At 38.6% G+C, this 21,214-nt stretch overlaps 1 protein-coding gene across 1 annotated transcript in view; it reads right to left on the minus strand.

The window, feature by feature from the left end:
* LOC103388792 (zinc finger protein 516) overlaps positions 1-12,265 on the minus strand; it is a 43,132-nt gene extending 30,867 nt beyond the window's left edge. The window contains 2 exon segments of the mRNA XM_017037742.2: positions 8,382-8,462; positions 12,040-12,265. The gene's annotated coding sequence lies outside the window, so the exon portion shown is untranslated.
* Positions 12,266-21,214: the final 8,949 nt, after the last annotated feature.

Consider the following 21,214-nt stretch of genomic DNA (forward strand, 5'->3'; position numbering starts at 1 on the left):
TGGAAGCATGCAGCACTTACACTGGGCTGTCATGAATATTAGAATGACAAACTGTAACTGTAATGTTAACAAATCGCTGTCAAGTAAAAGGTGTAAAAGGCTTTCCTTTTTCTGTTGTTTAATGTAGTCCCAGCAAACAGTCTGACAGTCTGGACAACATAAAAATAAGACTTTCAAACTGCGTGTCGTTTGTTGGGGTTTGGCAAACACCTGCTTTTACAACTATACTAAGACCCGCATTTTGGTAGTAACACCTTGCTTGCCAAACATATCTAATTCAGTTTATGCATGTTCTAAGAACTGATCTTGAAGATGATTTATTTTTTTGTAATTGGTCCATTGCTTTTATTGAGAGTACTTTTGTTTTGAAGGCAATAAAAAAGCCAGTCTATTTATATAATACATTTATCACAAACAAACGCCACACACTTCACACTAAACAAAGAGATGTAGAAACATCCATAGACAAAAATAAATAAATAACTGTGTGTTTACGCCTTGGCCCACTAATAGAGAGTTTGTCGTTTCTCAAACGACAACTATTGTTACCACTGCAATGAAATATGATATCTTCACCAAGGCTCTCTTGGGATGAACACTAATAACTTTTTATAACTGCATTTCCTTCACTGTTTGTTTCCCATAACCAAATTTATACAATACTCTGTGTCGCTGCCAAACACCATTATGTTGTCACTGTCATTGTGGTCCAGTTCCTGCAGAGTGAGTGACAGCACAGTGCCTAACATTTGGTCTTAGGGAGTGTGTGAATCACTAATACACCCTAGTGATCAATAATGAATGATTATTCTGGGAGTGGCCTAGTTGTAGGCCCAGGCCAGATAATGAATAGGTGCAGTACTAGTGATGTGACACACCTTCACCTCGAAACTAGTGGTTTGTGCTCAAACTAGTGATCTCGCTAAAAATGCATTAGTCATTTGTAATACTTATTTTTAAATACTATAAAACTAGACTACATTATGGCAGTCAACATTCATCTTAATCTTGTTAATTTGTTTTTAATTAATCTGATTAAACTAGTTGATGAATGCTGCTCTAACACTTAAGCTCTAACACAAAACACGTGCATCCACTGTGTGTGTATTTGCACACACTGAGGGGAAATGTTTTAGTTTCACTGAATCACTTTGAACTTAAAATTCCATTCCATTAAGTCTACGGCTGACAATTTACTGACAGAACTTCCAAATGGATTATAAAGAACTGTGTGCTGATTAATATTGTTTTCAAAAGAAATTCTTGACATGTTCGACAAGTCACGACAAGATACACAGTAATGACTAAAATCCACCATCTCTACAGAGCTATTCCAACCATGTAATGATGTCATTTACATTAGTCATGAATAAAAACAGGTGTGAAACACATACACCTACGAGCTGTTATTAGACTTTCTGTCCCAGCAGTTAACAGTAAAACATTTTTCATATTTAAGAATGTTGATTTATATGATTAATTATTAACCAGGATTAATCCACACACCTGTGACTAATCAGATTATAAATGTCAAAAAATATAAAATAATTTGACAGCACTTGACTAAATATAAAATCCCAAATGTGCTCCACTGAACATTGAGCTATTACTTTAATGGAACAACAGAGGGTAATTCTGCAGAAAGAAAAAGGTTGCATCAAGCAGTGGTGTTTGCTCAGCTTCCCCCTGGAGAGAGCAGGCGTTTCCAATGGGAGGTACCAGATACAGTCAGGCATGCAGGCAGATGGCAAAACAGCCATTGTCAGCCAGCATGTACCACTGATATCCATTTCTGTTAAAACCTATAGATAAAATGATCCACAGCCAGATAATCTACCACAAAACACATGTGACCATTCAGGTCTAAGTGACATGCCTATGCTAACACATGCCTATGTCAACAGGAAGTAATTCTCATCTCCTCTGTTGTTCACCTAGTTTTAGAAAATTCAACAAACTGTAAAAAACACATGTGAAAAGTACGAGCAACCTTTGTCTTGATACAGTAATATGGCTATACACCAGAGGGTTATTGTCACAATAACACCATTATGGCAGAGTTATTATACTAAGACTGTGTACTGATGGTTATGAATACATTGATGAACTTAATATTAAGTATTAAGTATTAATAATAAAAAAGATAATGTTAACCTGTTAACCTTAGAATAAACAGATTGTAAAAAGAGTTTAATAAATTAGCTAAACATAATAAAAGATATATATATATATAACTATATATAGTACGAGAATTTGTCATTTAAAAGAATCTAATAAGGTGAACATGTTTTCTACTGATATTTTAACTGTTTAACTATAAAAGTTGCTGGAGTAACTAGATTTGGGAACTTGTGACCCAAATCTAGTTACAAAATCAATATAAATTGGTCAGTTAAAACTGTAATAAAGAATCTTAGAAAAATTCAAATACGTGTTGGCCTTGGATGCCAACCTGTTAAATACGAGATAAGTACAAGATTAAGACTACAGAAATGGGTCAGATATTTCTGCGTGATTTATGTGGGGCTTTTTTTTAGGAAAGACAGGCTTTTGTATCTGTCCTTTAGACAATTAATTGGGTGATTTTGCAGAGTTGGTCAGGTATAATCTGATGGGATTAACAGCTATGCACTTTAAATAGAGTTGTGCAGGCACGGATTAGATGATCATCACCAGTCAGCCTGAAGAGCAGCAGATTTCATCTCAATGGATTTAGCTAAGGGGTAAACATATGAGTTTTTTATATTGGGTCATATGCAGTATTCAATACATCATTGAGTAAAGTGTAAATTATGAACACAACGGGATATGGTACCGATTTCTTGGTACCATGAGTAGAAAGCTTCTGTCCTTGGGTTAGGATGTGGGTTCAATTTAATGATATTTGGGAATATTGGTTGCTTAGTTTTGAATTAAGGGGTGCTACCAGGGGCCCTTACCTTCCTAGATTTAACTATCCTTCTCACATCTGGATACAATGTGGGAAAAAGGCTGAGGGGATTGCTGACGGGAGGCTGTGAGTGTGCTGGGTGATTCTTTACAAAACATCAAGAGCCAAAGGGAAAAGGAGGTGCCGCTGGTGGATGTGGAGCAGTGGTAGTGGTGTGTGTTTACTGTGGGAGCAGAAAGGTGCAGAGGTGCAGGGGTACAACTAAAAAGCTTTCTGTCTTTGGTCTCTTCTTCTCTGTGCAGTTGACTGCAAGAGCCCCAAGCAACAGACAGACAAGGAAGCAGCTGGGAACTTGCATTGAGTCGAAAACAGCAGTCGAGGAAAACGCAATGAGATGTAACACAGGTGAGTTAAATATTTTTCCAGAACAAGAACACAGGACCACTCTAGACTATCAAATACACGGTCCTATACAGTAAGATTCAAGCTGAATAGGGGCAGGCCGGAACATGAAGAATAATGTTGTGTTCACACTAAAAGCGTTATAGGTGAAAAAAAAAATCTTGTAATGCTTATATCACGCTACCTGGTCATTTTAGACCATAGCCTTGTATGCTTGTCACGCCCCTAGATGCTCAACAATTACATGCAGGTATGTATCCACTCATTTCTCCGGCCTTGTTTCATTTCTCGCTTGCTGTCACACCTGTTACAATGATTGTGTATGTGGAGCTGCTGCTCATTCAATCGCTTTTGGTGTGAAAGCACTATAAGAAAAGGTGATCAGATTATGAGATTATCATTTTTTACAATAATTGCAGGAGGAATTAAAGGAAATCTCAGCAGGCACTGTGTGTAGGCATTATTAGACCCTAGAAAGGTCACCAGTCAATTATTTATCAAAGCCCCTTACCTTTTCTTGTAAAATAGACTGTGATGCCAACTGTATGAATTGTACGTGACAAGTGTTGGTGCAAAATGTACCTTTTAAAACTGCATCAGCCCTGAGTCAAAAGTACTGTGGTTAGACGTGGGTATTTGTTTTATCATAATGTGTGGTGACAGAACAGGCATCCATAGATACTGTTGTTGTCATTGTTCACTATCTGAAATGTAGAACTGAGATCACACAACAAAAAGTTTCGTCAGTCCATTCTGCCACGGGAGTTTCATTTTATAACTGATGGGCAAACACCCAAGAACAGTAAACACTACACTATATCTGCCTTTTTGCTACTGACAGTAACTTCAAAATACAGATTAATTGTTTTAAATTGTCATATAGCTCTAGTCTTATGGCATGTCTTACTCAGGAACATAGATTATTACAGTATCTATTTACAAGATTCACAAGATTTATCTAAGATTCTCAAGCTTTTCCACAGCAAGATGGCTTTACATATTTTGTATTTTGTACAATATTCCTTTTAGGTGTATTTCTTAACAAACAGAAATATAATTAAACTGTCATGTTTACCTTTTTCCTGTTGAAAATGCACAGGATGTACAGTATAACCTTTCCCTTCTGTGCCTCCTACATGTTTACTGTTCAGCTAGACTTGGGTTAGGGTCATTAGCCCCTGGGTGAACCTTCTGCTCTTCACCTTTATCCTCAAACCTTTCTTCAACCTGGCAGATGTGCTTCTATTACCACTTCCTAAACCTCTTCTGTGCTTTTGTGCAAGTTTAACACCACTGCTCAGAGTTAGTTAGTGTGAGTAGATGTTCTACAGAGTAAGACTACTTCTACTGCACTAATTCAAGGCGACTCAGACTTCTCAAACAAAAATGGCACAATATAGATTTTTCTTAAAAAAATTCCATTCATCCAATACTACTACTATACTACGTTCATATTTAATATTTAAAGATTTAATGATGTGCATTCTCATTTATTCAATATATTTTAGAGAGCTAAGAGACATTGATTTCCAAAATGAAGAAGTCAAACTGACCTCTGTTATTACACGACAGGGTCTGACCTGTCTTTTTTTTCCCTAAAGGAAAGCAACACTACAACAGCAGGCAGCAACTTCTGTGGGGTCTTTAATTTAAAAATTAACATTTTTTTTATAAATCCAAACTCTCCAAATGCCCCCTCATAACAATCTAAACAGCTACAAACATACATCTATGCTGATGGATTAACTTAAATGCATTGTGGCAAGGTTAGGCTAAAATCATTGGCTAACGATCACTTCCTCTGTGGACTGAATGATTAGCTGCTGTAGCCCCGAGTCATTTGCAGCTTTTGCCTTAGTTAGTCAGACACGCAACATCACTGGCTTTCAGACTAAACCCTAACAACACCTACTCGCTTCTACTCTACTCTGTCAAATAGAGGAAAACCCACAGAGTAATAATGTATTGAAAAAATGAAATGTAAAAAATAATAACTTAACTGGTCCCTGTATACATGTGTATGTGTGTGTTTGAAAGGGAGTGAGATCTTGGAAAAGCTGTACTTTTGGGGACATCTTTTTAGGTACACAGAGAGTTAAAAGGTATTTTAAAGTTTTTAAAGTTGGAGATCTAAACAATCAAACAATTGTGTGCTAAGCCAGGTTGATGATATAAGAGTGTAGATTGAGCACAAATACTCACAGTACGTTTGCTGGTTGTAATTAGGTTGAAGTAGAGGTGAGACACTAACTGGTTATATTTATGGTTTTATGCATGATGTTATGTTTAGACTGTAGACATTTAAATTTCAGTCTATGCATAGTCCAAAAAATACCTACCTGAGAATGCATATTTGCTTTGTAAGTAGAAGTTTGAAAGCAAAACAAAAAAAAGAAAATGAAAATTGACAACTCTGGTTAAAGTGAAGATCCAATTTCTTCAATCAGAGAAATTAATGTTTTTTTTTAGTTTAGATGCACATTTAATTTGCTCTAAAGAAAGAAACATTTCTAGTACTGAAGGCAGACTTCTGTTTAGAAGGTGTTTATGAAGTACAACATGAAAGAGAATGGTTAAAAAAAGAAAGACTCTCTGTTTGGGAAATAGCTTACCCAACCCCCATCTACACTTACAGCCCTCTGGGTTGCTGTGAGTTTGGATTAAGTTTGGTTGCCCGTGTCCCCTCCCTAACCACAGCCTGACTGTCAGCAGTGGAAAACACACTGACACACACACAGAGACACACAGACACCTACATGCAAAGTTTGCGTATCATCTAATGGCCTACTAAATTTAAGGGATGCCATTAGCAAGGCTGCTGTCTTGCAGAGAGATGAAAAAAAAGAGTAGCTAAACAAGGCAGACAGAATGCACAGGCCAACAAATCTGAGGTAAATGTGAGATGTAAAACACTGTTTTAGATAATAGTCTTGAGCCCTTTTCTCAATATATGCAAAACACTGTTTATGTTTAGCTGCAGTGTGTGTGTGCATATATGCACATGGGGATGTATTTGTGTGTGTGTGCGTGTGTACTAGTGGAATCAATATTGTAGTCTACTTTAGTGACATCTGGGCTGTTCCTTCCCTGTCAGCCCTTACCTTTCTTCCTCTCTACCTCCCCCTCTCTTTTCCTTCTCTCTCTTCTCCTCTCAATCCCTGATCACAGCCACGTGGTTCACCAGGCTATTCCTCTTGCCTAAGCTTATTTCCCTTATTTAATCCTGCAGCAATCACAGCAACAATGCTAAGCGTCAGTCCATGGATGCAGGAAGAAATCTATTAACTATGATCAAGATGTCCACTCAAACCTAAAAGGGCCTTTCTAATGAATCAGGCATCCACAGCTAGGCTAGTGTGTGTGCCCAATCATTATTTCATTGGCTCATCAATGAAGATGGGAAAACAACATGAGTTACACTGATGGATAAAGCAGCTTGTAATGTGGTTAATGTGCTTCCATTTGAAGTGAAGTGTGATTTCATTCTCCCAAAACATCCCCCAACCCATCCTGCTCATTTCAGCAGAGCCAATGACAAGGAGCCTGAAAACTGCATGGCCGTGCCACTGTGTCCTCACTGAACAAATGGGGTCAATATCCAGCCATGATTAACAGCTTATCAGCCACTCGCTGTGGTCTGCCTCAGATATTTGCCCCAGACTCTGCACAGATACATATTAGTTTCAACCAGCAGTGGAGTCCAACCAGGCAAATGCTGACTTGGGTCATTTGCACAACGTTAAAATGGATAAAGTACAATCAAAGTCACACTGTGAAATCACAAAGAGCTGGTCCAAATTAATTATTGTAATTATTTTTGTAATGTAATTATTTCATATGACTGAATCAAGTAAATACTGACTCCAGTCCAATAAGAGTAGAGACTACCGAGAGTAATACTACATCCTTATTAGTTCATATGCCTTAATTTGTTTTACACTTGCACCCTTTATAAACTGTGTAAGACATTGGTGCTGCAGAAAAAAATTCGCTCTTATGGACTCACTTTATATACATTAATCTGGTCACTGTTTAATATGTCATATGTAAAACATGTCCCAAGTTCAACCATGGGCTTCTCTTCAAACAGGTCTTGTTTATCAAGCCAATTAGGATATATCTCTTAGACAACTTCATTTTTTATGATTATTTTATGATTTACTCAACTGAAGCTGGTTTAAAGGTATTTTGGGGCATTCTTATTGTTTAATTATTATTAGGTTAGGGGGGATATATATATATATATATATGTATATATATATATATATACATATATGTATATATATATAAATTAAAATTTAACAAAGGATTTCTTTAAATTTTATTCCAACATTTTATCTCAATGCAAAGAGCACTAATGCAAACTTTAACTAAGTAAATACTACATATTTAGAAGGTTATCAGTTTGTATTTCACACAAACCTTTAAAACTATTAAACTATTCATGATAGAGACAAGTATATGCAACAGTTGGGAACAGTTTCCTGCCCCCGCTCCCTGCCACCACTGGTGAAGACTAAAATGGCTCTTTGCTTAACCCCCAACCACTGCCACCACCTTCTCCACCCCCACCAGCTTGAGCTCCTCTCCTATTTTAATCCTCCGATTACTACATCATTTTTTCTAGGAGTCTAATTTGGAAACTCCTTAGGTTTCTCAGGTCATATTTGAACCTTACTGTTTCTAGTAAAAATCTACATGGATGGTATGTAAACAGGTGTGATGTAAATATAAAGGCATCAAATAATCATAATCACTGGACTTGTTGTATTTGTTCATATGTCATGCAGATGTGTAGGATGAGTGATGCATGGCATCAAAATTCTTTCTGATTATCCCAGGCAGTAAGCAATACGGTTCTCATGGAGGGCTCATTTATAATTTAATCCGGGATCTTGGTGTTTCTAGGTTGACACAGAGAGATTGCCCTTTCAGAGTGGAAACCCCCACCATGTGGCAGGGAATCAATGCCAGAATAGATACTAGGTCCCAAATAAAAATGATGTGACCGTGGACCACCAACAAAGATTCTTGCTATTCTCTGTTTTGAATCACAATATAAGGTCATTAAAATATAATATTCACTTACTCTTTTCTGCCTCTGGACGTAATCCACATCTATGCCTGTGAAGGTGGAAACATGTGTCAATGCAGTGTGGATGGGCAAAATCTGAAATACAAAAAAGAAAAAAACTTGAAAAAAAAGGGGGCTAGGAAGCAAGGTTTCAGCCCAAAGCGGTAAAGCATACCTGTCTTGTGACACAAGGTCTTTACTTTCCTAGTCATTCTAGTTCAAAGCATTACAGAATTATCATGACCAGTTTGGAGAAAGATGAAGAAACAGGGGCAGGGCAGGGTAGCAATTACACACTTTAAAGAAGTGAATGGATTCCATCCATGACATAATTAGGCACATGAAGAGCTCAGCTCACTTTGGACCCAACAAGCAGCTGGACACTGCACAAAGGAACCGCCAACCATGTTTGCACCTAATGTTACAGTAAATTACTATTTTTTCTTTAATGTTGTTCCCACTATATGCTTCAGGTACTTCAGCTGTTATCCAGAACTATAACAGATGTGGGGGCTTCCATATTCGCCCACTGTATAAGAGAGCAAACAACAACCTGTTTAAGTTGTTCAGGCAGAACATTTACATTCAAAGTTGAGTTGAGCAACAGTAACAGTCTGGAATAATAGAATGTACACTTGAAGGAAAGAGGAATAAAGAGTTAATTCCATGCCATTGCTACTTTGGTAAAATAAAAACACATTAATTTTCTCAATCCTGTGGGTGTGACGATTAGATCTTTGTGTTCTAGTTTATGTTTATGTTGAGGATAAATGAAGGTATCAGACTGACTAATAACAATGGCGAGCTGGCTAACTTACCATTACTGTTGCTGCTTTTAGTAATACTTGGTTATACTCATGGCATTATGGTTTCATTTCAAGTTTGATATCAAATAACTTAAGTTAGGAACTAAGCAGTGAACTCATCATTAAAATCTTTAGTGTTTTTTTATGCAATAAAGTGTAGAGATATTTTTGAACCTGTGTCTCTTTTACATCTACTTGTTTTCCAAAGAATCACAAAGAAAAGTCCAGCATGATTTCAGAGTTTAGTTTCTAATGGTGGGTTACTGTCCCCTTTTTTGTCCCTATCTATTCAGGAAAAAAGTTCAGTGTCGAGGATTAGATAAATAACAAGCTGCAGAGTAAACGTACGCTGTGTGGAAATAACAATGGCATCATTCAGGACCTCTTTGTGAAACAGCAACACCTTCCCTCAATGTAGCACAAGTAAAGGTGGGCATGGAAAAAAACAAGGAACCAACCTCATCCTCTTTGAATCAGTTTTCTCTTCTGACACTAAAGCACACTAAATCTTTTCCAAGTGAATTGCACTCATTACAATGAGCAACACTTTTAACAAGAAATATTAATTGATTAATAATTCAGAAACAAACAGTGAGCCAATCAGATAAGGCTTAGCCCTAGCATATCTACTGACAGCAATCTTGTAGTTTTGTGGACCCCCACGCTACCACTCCACCTACTTGATGAACGTAACTACGACTACATCCAAAAAAAGGCACAAGGCAGTAATGAGTAATGAAAACAGCCAAGTTACTGCTGCCATTCAGCAACAGGCCTGCTGTGGAATGTGAGGCACCATTCATTCACAAGGGTTAAAAATGCATTTCAACTCCCACAAAGCCCTGCCTTGTCCTCATTGTTTCTGGCTACACCAATAAAACACATTCTGAGGGGACAAGACAAAAAATGAAATTGCTAATTTTACTCCTACAGATAGAGCAAATGGGGAGGAGCAGTGGGTGAGTGGGTGGAGTGACTTTTTTGGGGGGGAGAAAAAACAAGTATTGTCTTTGGGAGAGATAATACGTGTAATGACAAGAGTTGAAAGTTAGATTGTGATGAGTGAATTTCCAAAGACGTTCAAGAGAACTGATCAAAAGAAACATATACATTTATAATCAACGCATTACAGTATTTAATGAAAAATAACAACCACAGCCTGTGATCATGAATCTAGTTGGTTTCTGTCAACCAAACTGAGAATAAGCTGTGTAAATGTTCAGGTCAAGTTCCTCTTTATTTTTTTTTCATAATGTTCAACAAGTGATCTTAGACAGTACAGCTCACACAGTCATGACATAACAGTTTTTAAAAAAATATTCAACTTACGTTTTATGATTGCCTTTCACTTTGTTTGCTTTTGTTTTATAAAATGTTATAGTGTGCTTCAGCAGAATTTGGTATGACAACTTACTTTGGACTGGGCCACAAATATGTGTTTACCTTTACATCTATTCTCGGACTGAAAAACAGACTCTGTGAAACTATTTATTATCTGAAAAATTTAGATCATTTATTGTTGTTTGGGTGTTTTGGCGTGCTGCGCTCACTGGTACGACCACAGAGCCAGAGCCACAGGCTGTAGAAGAAATCATGTCTGAAATGTGACATGGGGGAGACAATGTAATCCTGTCTGCAAAACAACACTCTGCCTCTCTTCCTCCCTCCCTGCCTGCCTCGCTCCCTCTCTGCCTCCTTTCTGTGTGTGCACAACCTTACACAAACGGACACACACACACAGTATCTTAAAGCCAGGCCAGAAAAGAGCAACATACCTCAGATAGTAAACATCTGTAGAGATAAAGGGATAACACTGCTGTGTGGAAACAAAATATGAAACATAAGATTATTGCATAAAAACCCTGAAGGAAAATGTGACTGATCACCACAGGATAAAATGGAGATGTATGGATATATTAATGAAAGTGTAAAGAGAGGAGTGAGAGAGTGAGTGAGTGTGTGGTTGTTTTGCTTAGAAACTCATACAGTATGCTTTGTCATAGTGATTCAAAAATCCAATAAGAAAATAAGAAATAGAATAGAAGATATTGTTTTGAGAACGTTTTCACATAAACACACACACACTTACATACACACATCCTCTGTCTGTTTCATTCCAATCTTTTTCCATAACTATCTCTTCTGATAACTACTCAAACCTTCCCTTGAGGGAGAATCTCTATGACAGTCCAATAATAGTCCCATAATGTACCTATATCAGAACCCTATGTGTCTTTAATATTTAAAAGCTGGTATCCTGACCTGATCTTTAGCTTTATGGATTTGTTTCTATCTCTGCTAGTGCTATAATTTTCACCGATTGACTCCTGTTGCTGCACATAACTTTATGAGCGACTCACGCTACTTTTATAACCCTGTGACCTGTGTGCTATAATAAAATAAAATCCTTCATTGTGAGGTCCATTGCCTTTGGTATTTCTGTAGTGCCTGTAAAATAGGATTATTGTGGCTCCTTTTTTCTTCCTTTTTTTAATGCAAGACTCGACTCTCTTATCAAACATTCCTCAAAATGACTCTTATCTCCAATGTAACACATGTAGCCCTCTCTTTCCTTTACCACTCTACGCTCTTAAAGGAAGTGACTGGGTTAAACCCAAGAGTCTATAATAGTTATGTGAAGTGCAAGTAGCAGCAGCAGCAGCAGCCAAGACGGGCATAACCCCCATGATAATAAACGATAATAATGGTTGTAAAGTGTCACTTCCTTAGCAATTAAAACACAGTCGAGCTTTGAGCTAGCTCTTTAAAAACACACACATACATACACGCACAAATAAACCAGCGCAGTTCTTCCTAAAAACAAATATAAAGATCAGCAGATAAAGAGCAGAGTAACAGACACTCACTCACTCACTGTGGCTCCCACTGTAACGACTGACAGCAGCGACCAGCGACTCAACTTTGATAAAAGCGTCAATAATATTATTTTTCTTAATTGTTACACTCGTAATATTATTATTATCTCTGACGAATTCCTGCTAGGTTGTGTTGTAGTAACAGTACAGGTTCTTCTCCACTCGCTGTTTCGTTCGCTGATCCCCCTCCTCCTCCTCCCCCGTCTTCTCCTCCTCCTCTATCTCTCTCACTCCCGTCGCCTGTCGTTTCACTAGTGTTGCATTCACTGTTGTCGGGGATTTTTAGATTTTAATGTTGAACTTCATAAAGTTGGTAATAAACGTATCTTTCTGAATGTTAAGCATCGTGACTGAAACCCGAGATTAAACTACACATGCATGTATAAAGTGTAAGGGTTATCTTTAAAAAGATACTTTCGGATGATGTTATTTATGGTGGTTATTACTATATTACGCGGCTGATAGAGTTGCAGTTGTGTTTATAATTAGTGCAGACATTTACAAACCACTGTTGGTGATTGATTACTGTTTTTAAAAGCCAAACATTTGCTGCTTGCTTCATAGAAATCTAATGTCTTCACTTTGTTTAATACCCACAGTGCAGACATATCCAACCTCTGGCTTGAGGGTAAACTGTAGAAAGACCAGATCTTTCAGAGAAGCCCTTTTAAAGCACTTTTTGCAAATGTAGGGTATGCAGTTCAATACATCAATACCTTTTGTTTCTGTAAAAAAGTATAGATATATTTCTTAAAACAAAACATTTGAGAGGAGTTCTAAATTATCTTGTAGCATTGCTATTAAATTTGTAACCTTATAATCATTTTATTGTGTGGTGTGAAAAATAGGAACAATAAAGTACTTATATTTATCTTATGCCTAACAGGAGGGGCACTTGTTATTTCATATGGTACTTTAAAAATGTTTTATAACATCTAGTGTGTTATAGTGTGGGCCACACAAAAACATGTCTTGTCTTTTTTTCATATTCTGACTTTATGAGATGAAATGTTATTTCATATGATTGTTCAATTATGACATGAATCTTCAATTATAACTTGATTGTTAGCCATAGCATAAGTTATCATTGTTTTTGTTTTTTTGTTTTTTAACCATGTAACAAGATACTCAATCTGCATACATGTCTATATGTAGTACACACCCAAATCTTGATATAGTAACCTGTATGCACCTCAGATGACTACAGCAACTATATTACTACGTATAACCTTCATTACCACACGAGCCCACCCCCTCCCCCGCCCTCACCCTCCAGTTCCATTGTGTCCCTTCACTTTAACAGCAGGCTCACATCCTGGAGGTGCATCAACATTTAGGGGGCAAACAAAGTTGCATGCACTGGGCACACCCCCACTCCCCCCACCCACCATCATGCACACACACACGTCGCTCTTTACTCCTCCTCTCTCTCCACATGTTTCCTCTCTTCGTCCACGTCCTCCTCCTCCTTCACCATCAACCTAATACCCTCCCAATGCACGTGCGCGCGCGCATCGCATGCAGATGACTTATGTGAAAAAGAGACAGAGCCACAGTGCTGGTGCAGGGAGCGAAAGACGGAGGAGAAGAAATGCGACAGACAAGAGAGCTGTTAGCCTCCAGCGGTTTCAGATCCTCTTACTCATGACAAGAGAGAGAAAAGGCAAAGAGAAGAAGAAAGCACCCACGACCGGTACAGTCCGGCCGCATGCAGCTGTGCCTTGCTCAGTGGCAGGTACTTGTGCCATGTTGTCTGTTATGTAGGACACCACTTCCTAATATGGATTACCTCCCCCTCCCCACCCACCCCTCTTCTTTTTTTACCCCTCCCTATCGTCCACCTCCACCCTTGTGTGTCTCCCACTGTGAGAATTAAACAATCTACTAAGATGAAGACATGATAGACAAAAGTGTTATACCCTCTCTTACGCTCATTTCCTGCGCGGAGCTCCTCTTGTATTGTACTTATAACACTCTAACTACACTACACCTGTGTGTTTGGTATTATGACGAGCGATGTCCATAAAATAAAAAAGAACATAAATATATGTATATAAATGAGTGTGAGCTTATCGGAAAGTTTGATTATCCCCAGGGGTTGGTTGTTATAGACGTGGGATCATTATTACTCTGAACACTTTTTCTTTCCATTTCAATAACCGACTTCAGGCACAAGTGTGATGACTGGAATGTATCATCATCACAACTATGAGCACAAAGTTAGACAGTGAAATAAGACAGAATAATATACATTATTATCATATATAAATATTGTTTCCATGGCCCGATCGACACAAACAGAGGTCATTGAAAATATTGATTAAAACCCAATTCAGCCCTTACCTTCCTGGATGTATCCTATTTATAAATCAAGATCAGACAATCGCCTTCCAGCTCCTCTCAAAAGCACAGATCTGCCCTGGACACACCGACTGTGCGCGAAACAGGAGGAAACGGTGTGATCTTCGTACTTACTTCATCCAAAAAGATAATTCCTGGGTGACTTGAAGAGGAAACAGAAAACCCTAAAGGTGAAAGCATGCTCTTTGCAGTGTATGCTGAAGTGCATGATTGAGTAGGTCCAGTCTACTCCGCTGCGTAGGGGACAGCTAGGGGATTCCTCCATGCATTGTTCGCAGAGCTTTGTGTTTTGTTTTTTTCAGTAAAATATTTAAACATTTTCTATACATAATTTTGCTAAAATGGGATTATCAAGGAATTATTACAGTTAAAGCGGCTCTGCATGTCTTGTGGACATTTCCTCACACCCCTATTTGGCAACCGAATGGTACCGCCCGAATTAAATGGAACTATCTGCTATTGTCTCATCAGCGAAAAGTTGTTGATAGCGCCAAGGACTTTTAGGAAGTGTCCAAAACGCAGCGACTGTGTCTGTTTCTTCGCATTAACCCACAGATTAAAATGTCGCGGCTCGGGGAAGAAGTAAATATCTAATTTGGTGGTGAAGTGAAACTCTTAAACATGAAGCCCAGCGCCATGTATTGACAGCTGTAGAGTCCAAACCCTGAATCAACACCCACACAGCTGCTCATATTTTCGTTTGCTGTCGAATCATTATTTGTTTTACTGTAAACGCGGTTCATTTCTCCGAAACACTGTCATAAAAGTATACAGAACCTCTTCAATTTGACCTATTTTAAAAACATGTTGCAACACATTGATATTTCCTTTTTTGTGGAGAAACGTCCTCTTAAATTCCCCGACTTTATATACTTGTTATAGTCTTACTATTTTTAAACACTGGTTTTAATATAAATTATAATATGAATTTATTTTTAACTTTTTGGTGAAGTGAAAGAAGCAGTTTTTCCGTAGCCGCTTCTGATTCTTCTTGAGGAGGACAAGGTTGGTGTAACATCTCACTCTGCATCTCATGGTAAAAGAAAGAGTGAGACTCAAGTAGATGACCACTGTTGCCAGATCTATCAAGAGAAACAAGCGATGTCATTTATGTTCATTCTCTCCTAAATGACTTAGGAAACTTTATTTTCTTTTCTTTTCTTCTCTCACTCTCATACTTCCATTTCTTTTACATCCTTTTATATAAAATTTATAGTAAAAGACCTAAACGTTGTATATCACAAATAAATCAACATGGGGCATGATTAAATTTGTTTGAAAATAATTATGGCTTCTATTATGTTTTTTAAAGCAACTATTCAAATAATTATAAGAAGAAACCCATTTAAAACATTTGATATCGTGGCCATGTTTAAAATTTCAATGACTATTGTTTACTTTTTGTTATGTCTATTCACTTCTTCTGGAATGCTTGTCCGCAGCCCCGATTCATTATTTTTCAGTCAAGCAGGTTCCCAATCCTGTTTAACACTTAACCCAGTCTTGACAATGAAAACAAAAAGGCAGCAACAATCTTAAAGTCATTGTGTGATGACCAGCAGTGTATCAGCTGAGATACTCATGTACAGTAGTTATCATTTTTAACAGTAAAACACCTAACTTTTACAGATTTTGTTATGGATGATTTTGGATGAATAGTTTCTTTTGACACACCCAAGAAGCTTTCAAACAAAAGAGATGAACACTGCCTTCCTTTCAGGCCTGGATAGGTGTGTGAATGTGTAGAGAAACAATGCTACTCTATTCATAAACGCACAGATCTGTTGTGTGTTTGTTAAACATGTGATGAGTGACTATAACCAATCCATGCCTGTTCTAATTTTCATCCAATACATACACTGCAATATGGTCAGTAGTTCTCACTCCATGGCAGTCTTTCGGGGGGCGTGCAGAGGTCAGGCTTGTTTGCTCAGCATGCACGCTGTGTTGTTTCTTAGATCTGATGAACCGACGACTTTAGATCAACAGAGATCTTATCAAAAACGAGCCCTTGAATTGTAACGGCAGGCAAATTACTTTGTATACACAGCCACAGGAGCGCTGCTATTACACTGAAAGATGCCAGAGCCCCAGCACACTATTCATAAGATCTGTATCATGAGCACTAAAATTCATCACTGCTTCCCCAAATACTGGATCTGTCTCAAACCTCATACATATGTATGTGGCGTGCATGTACAGAGGTACATACACATCAAGACTATTAAGTAAGTCATTATGTCCTTGTTGAAATATGAGCTCCCCAGCTTTACACATGAGAAACACACGTAAAGACACTGATAACCCCTACAGCTAAAAGACACATATCTAATATGCACTGCTGCATTCTTGAAATGTGATCCAGTCGCACACATAACACACGCCCTGCACTACAACCACATCCATGCATGCATACGGGTTTCTGACACACACACACAGAGACACAGATACATGGTTAACATACTGCACAACAGCTGAATATGCACACACACAATCATTATCAGTATTGACAATCCTTATAACAAGTATGGAAAAAATGTCAATACTGCACACACATTGGTAGGGATACACACACAGAGCCATTTTCTTTATGTGTGTGTTCATAGTCTGTGAGTCAGGATTCAGATACTTCCTGTTTTAAGACAGACATCTTTAAAACAGACTCCCTCTCTCTCCATTTCTGCTTACCAAGTCAATGGGAATGTCAGGCTGATCTGTTCCCTCCCCCTCTCCGTGTCTCCCCTTTTTTGTTTTCTTTTTCAGACGTACTAGAAAAACCTTTCCCTTCGTTTAAGGAACATCTTTCAGCCTTCAGGTTCCCCACTCCTAATTTGCAGACAGTAAACTTCTAATTCTAAAACCCTCAGTGACCTACTGTACAAGCAGTGCATACAATCAATAATGCAGTCACCACTACATTTATTGCAGTTCATGCATGCACGGAAGATACAAACACACACCTCAGGGCAGCACTTATAATAGCAACAGCCACCACATCCAACACAATCATGTGCATGACACTAATTTACATCACTGTAAGTTCTTAAAGTGCCCAATTCTAAGATAAAGGGAATATAAATGATGTCATGTTTCTGATTTTTAAGCAAAAAAAGTGTAAAATGAAATTTATTTTTCCATTTTTGTTATTTAAAACACAGTATGCAGGAATAAAAACATCATATTAATCATATAAATTTATTTAGTATTTTTTTAATTAATCAAAATAAGGATGATGTGCTTTGATAATTTGCAAGACTCTAAACTCTGTCTGTCTGTATTTTCTCCTGAATTATTATTATTTTTTGGCAAATATTTGTGTCTCTCCTACTTTGAACCACTCACTAGTGAAGAACAAAGTCAGAATGTGGCAGTAGTGCTACTCAGAGGATCCAGAGACAGTGTAAATGAATAATAAAAGATTAAAAGAATAATAATTTAGAAGGGCTACAGTGTCCATTGTTGTAAGTTGTTATACTAAAAATACAACCAAAAACACAAAAAGCCTTTTTCACCTTATTTGAGCAAGAAAAATGTTATATTTCTACCAATACTGTGATGTAGGTTAACCATTTCAAAGAACCGTTTAAAGTCTTTGCCATATTTGTGTGAACAGTCTAACCTTTATCACACACCTAGGGATTTGTCTACTCAGATTTGTCTGTTGCACATGTTATATCTATGAGATTAAAACTAAAAAAATGTACACGCTAATGTGAAAAAAGGTTTTGACCAAGTCAAAGTCTAAATTAAACACCAATGGCAGATTCTTTTAGTTAAGAATGTCTAAACTGAACAGGTCAATTAACAAAGAGATGAACAACCTACTTTTAACCTTTAACCTCTAACTCAAAAAGCAGATACTTTTGAAATGCCTCTGTAGCACCACCTCCATGGGAGGATGGGGCCTCTAATGAAAAAAATCTGCACAATAAATCTTTGAAGTTTGCATTCTTCTTTTTTCTCCCTCTTGAAATGGCAGCAGAATTTAGGAGCAGGAACATTGCTCTTACAAAGCCCTCTCCTGTGACTGACACCTCCAGCCCCCTTGTGCTCAATTAACTGGTAGTGCATTAGCGACCGCATGCTAATTGTCAGCTGGCAAAAGAAGTGGAAGGAGAACCCTAGAGAAGATACCTCTGGGATCAACCGGTAGAGGGGGAGTGGGAAGGTGGGTGGGCCCTCGTTGCTGCTGAACTAGTCCAGTAACAGCAGCAGCAGGAGGAGGAAGCCCACGTCTCACTTGAAATATTCAAAAGCTATTACATTACCTCCTTTGAATAAGGTAAATAACACCTTAGCAGCCACACTGATGTTGGAGTCAGCTGAAAATGAAGCTCAGCCTAAGTGCTTTGTGCCATATGAAGGAGTAAATCTCACGGACAGACTTTCTCTTCTTTACTGTAAATTGTGTTAAGAAAAAATGGAAGTCAGTGATCTGTGTGTTTCTCGGCAGGTGTTGTTTCAGTATGAGTGTAGCCTCAGTGCTGCTCCCTCTTCATATCTGGTTGACTCAATCTGTAACAGCCTTTTCACAACTCCCTCATTTGATCATTTATCCCTCTCCCTCCCCCATTGTCTCATCTTCTCTCATGTCCTCTTTCTATTACCTTTTACTTTCTTTCTTGTCAAATTCCATAGGGTGGAGACAGAAAGGGGAGGACGGATCCGCCCAAGACTGATTATTTCTGCTATTTTAGCAATGCTGGCTCGCACATCTGGGCCGCAGCATCCACCTGCAAGATCAAGTAGATTAATTACAAAGACAGCAGGAGGAAATGTTAATACATTAATGGTACTTTTACTGTAGTACCTAATTATCCAGCAGCAGCGGAAAAAGATAAAAGTAGATGTTCACTCCTGTTGTTGTTTGATGAGGGTGTGTACAGTATGCCTGTGTAACTGTGTACAGGGAAGGAGGGGTTGTTGAAAAGTCTTCCCGGTGTAAAGGGAAGGTGACTGATTGAGAAGTCCCAGGTTGTGCTCTGGTGCTAATATAGTTATGTGCTGTAATCGTGCAATAATAACATCATAATCCCATCTGGAATGAGAAACGGTGGACTCTGTGCTACAGTGATTGAGGCCATTTCCTCTGTCAGGGTGTGTGCTTGTGTGTGTGTGCTTGTGTGTGTGTGTGTGTGTGTGTGTGCAAGAGAGAGAGTGAGTGTGTCACTGCACTTTAAGCGCAATAGTGGCTGCAGGAGGAAGCTTGATACAGAATCATACTGCAGCACTGACATTGTCTTAAGTCCTTCTCTTCATCTTCTTCCTCCTCTTCCTCCTCCTGTCCCCTCCCCTGCTGTCTGCCTGCCTCTCAGCAGAATTATCAGTCTAACAGACACACATATACAAACTGATGCATGTGCTTGCACACATCACTGCATAAACACATGCATTTAACACCAAACAACACATATGGGAAAAAATGCACCATTTGATTCACATGATTGTGTGTAAATACACATTTTAAATGTGTTACCTGCAGTATTCCTATTAATAACCACTGAATATGCAGTACCCTCCCTATATACATACTGTACAGATGTACACACATGCACAAAACGCAGTGCTGTATATTTAGAGGTAATATGCAGTGAGGGGTGGGGAGGCAAGGACACAAGGAGTATTACAGCTTGGGATTTCATCATCAAATCTTATGTCATGCCGTATGTGTGTTGCAGGGCCGTTCACAGCAGGATCCCATGTCTGACTTACAGGCAAACAGGAAGTCGGGCAGGGAGCTGCTGTTTCCACTTTGTCTCACATGAACGCGTGTTGTAGTTTCATATGTGTGCTGTGACTTGTGCATTATATACCGCAGCTTGTCACAGAGGTAGGAGAAGGAAAAGTAGTAAGAGAAGAAGAAAGAGGAGAAACAGTAGCAGGAGGAGGAGGAAGAGGAGGAGGAAGGTAGCTGTATCCACTTCTGTCCTTTAATTCAAACACAGAGGCACCTCCATCTGTCCTCAGGTTAGAAAGACACACACACACACACACACAGAGAGAGAGAGAAGAGGTGGGGTGTGAGTGGAGGGGGTGAGGGGGGGTTCGTCATGTGGTCTTGTTGGTTTTGTATAGGGAAACAGGAAAAGGTGCCTGCAGCTGGTGTATGCTGTATTTATACAGTACTACCGTGTACAACTGCACGTGAGTTGCTGCCGTCTTTTGTGCATGATGCAAAGACAAACACTCCATTTCCCATTATTGAGCTCCATACAGTGTCCAATAAAAATAAATGAATAAATGACCCCTAACAGACAGGCTTTTATGTCTTATCCTTAGTGTAACACAACAGAACAGTTGTTGTAAAGTCAAAAATCAACAATACACATGTTTGGATTCAGAATCATGCAAACTACACTGCTGGAGGTCAATGGAAGTCTTATTGGAAATTCTTCACACTTCACATCAGTGACAAAAGGTGTGAGAAAACATAAGGTCTCCACTTGTTTCTCATTGCTCCCACACAGTTACCTTTATTAGTAGAGCTGTCATTTCATTGGCGTGTTTTATTCCTGCAACCATGTTGTAATTAACACGTTGCCCCAGACGTGTGGCCTGTTTGACATTGTGTCTGACATTGAATCTGGTGGTAGACAAGTGCTCAGAGGCATGTGGTGAGTTTATGCCAGTGAGAGGCTGGTCCAGACTCCAGGCCACACACACACACCATATGATATTGATTATCTTTTGTTTGGCTATCTCTCCAGCTCCTTGCCCCGCAGGACTTAACTCACGTTATTGTCTGGCATGAGGCTCTATTACTCCAATTTGCCCAGTCCGCCATCCAGACTTGTTGTTGTAATGT

The sequence above is a fragment of the Cynoglossus semilaevis genome, chromosome 13 (genome assembly GCF_000523025.1).
Source record: "Cynoglossus semilaevis isolate Cse_v1.0 chromosome 13, Cse_v1.0, whole genome shotgun sequence".
NCBI lineage: Eukaryota > Metazoa > Chordata > Actinopteri > Pleuronectiformes > Cynoglossidae > Cynoglossus > Cynoglossus semilaevis.